The 1,958-nt window shown below is 31.9% G+C and overlaps 1 non-coding gene across 1 annotated transcript; it reads right to left on the bottom strand.

The window, feature by feature from the left end:
- Nucleotides 1-478: 478 nt before the first annotated feature.
- On the bottom strand, nt 479-552 carry TRNAI-UAU (transfer RNA isoleucine (anticodon UAU)). The gene has a single exon. It is a non-coding gene; the product is annotated as a tRNA-Ile (tRNA).
- Between the last annotated feature and the right edge of the window lie 1,406 nt (nt 553-1,958).

Raw genomic sequence — 1,958 nt, 5'->3', positions numbered from 1 at the left:
TTTATTCTACAATCTTACTTCTTCGCCGACTTCGTAGTTCTTTTGAGACAATGTGCCCTGATAGATGAAAATAAAATGGCACATTTCAATATCACTACCAACTTTTGAGAAAATGTGTCCTTTTTCTCCTATTATTTGAAGATATGAAACCTTAATATTGTTCATCAATTATTTTTATGTTGGAATTTCATAAGAATGGTGGGATGCAAATATTGGGTAAAAATTCTAAAAACCTAGAAACACTATTATCTCATTTAGGGATTTCATTGCTATAAATTAAGTCCACGTTATAGATCAATGAATTTTCTTATTACATGACAAAATATTTTAAAGAAAATGAAACTACATCATTTATGTACAAAGGTTTATTGATCTAAATTCTATGTTATTAAGAAAACTGTTAAAATAAAAGTTATGACAAGGATGTCGAATGATATTTATGTTATTTTAAAATGTAAAAATTGATCAGCTAAAAGTTTGGTCCTGGCGAGGCTCGAACTCGCGACCTTCGGCTCATAAGACCAACACTCTAACCAACTGAGCTACAGGACCTTGTTAAAATAAAATTCAAAATCTAAAATTAAATATCTATGTGTATCCCAAACATGTAAAATGTATTAAGTGAAACTTTATTTTATTTTAATGATATATCATAACAGAATTGAATATATTGTGATGTTTATATGCTCCAAGTTTATAATTTATTGAAGAAAACCTATATGCAATTATTCCTCCATCTCTATAAGTGTGTTGCATTTGCTTTTTTAAGATCTCTAACAATTATATTTGACCATTAATGTCTATTATTATATACTATTAAAATTATAAAAAATTAATATGACGAATATATATGTCATCATGAATGTAACAAAACACCATATAATCGATCTATGAAAATTTATGGCCAAACTCCTAAATATAAAATGATGCATGCAAAGATAAAGGGAGTATGAGATGAAATTTACTTTATTCAGATGATTTCCATTTTATTGAAGGCTACAACTCTACAAGTATAATATTTTATGTATCATTTAATTGGAACCATACCATCATGAATATAGTATAATTGGCAACAAAATTTAATTGTAATCAAATGTTTCCCCCATTCTTTTGTAAACTTTTTCCAAAAATCAACCAACATTTTAGTGAAAAAAATATAGTCCATTGTTAGTTGTTCAACTTTGATTTTCAAGCTCAACTTATAAAATTAAAGAAATTACAAAAAAAAATCACAAAAATCAATAATTCTAAACATTTCAAATATATGAAATTAATCAATTAAACAAAAATTAAAGAGGGATGAAATGAGATTTAGGCCCACCACGACTGCCACCCCATCTTCCACCGAAATAAAAAACCTAATGAGGAGGAGGATGAAGATGTGGGTCGTCAGAGTAAAAAACTAACCCTTACCTTTTGTAACGATCTGGTCCCAATCAACCAACTCCTGACAAGGAGGAGGAAGAAGATGTTGGTGGCTGCAGATGATAATAATGATAAACTCAGCCAAGTGGGAACGAGAGATGAGCAATTATCGATCACTAAATGAGCACTAAGCATTAAAATTGATGAGGTCGCCGACGAATTTGAAAGAGGATTGTGGTGCACGAGCGACAGTGGTAGTAAGATCGGGTGAGAGATAAGGAGATCTGGTGGTGAGCGAAGGTGAGAGAAGAAGATTGAGGAGTAAGGACTATGGCGTTAAGAAAAAGGAAAATTAGAGAGGATGAGAAAACCTTAACTAAGCGAATGGGAAAAAGAGATGATGAGAGGACTGAGGACTAAGGAAGTGAAGCAAGCGCTGATAAAAGGCCCAAAAGCTTAGTTAATCTTTGTCAGCTTGGCCCATCGGATCAATAGATATTAACTGATCCGATTTACGCTACCCACCGGATTAGTTGACATTAACTGATCCATTTTGAGACCCACCAGATTAGTTCTTTTGTGTCGTCTAGGTT

Source organism: Beta vulgaris, chromosome 5 (assembly GCF_026745355.1).
Source record: "Beta vulgaris subsp. vulgaris cultivar EL10 chromosome 5, EL10.2, whole genome shotgun sequence".
Taxonomy (NCBI): Eukaryota; Viridiplantae; Streptophyta; class Magnoliopsida; order Caryophyllales; family Amaranthaceae; genus Beta; species Beta vulgaris.
Note: the sequence above shows the minus strand (reverse complement) of the source record. Positions and strands in the feature narration are given on the sequence as shown.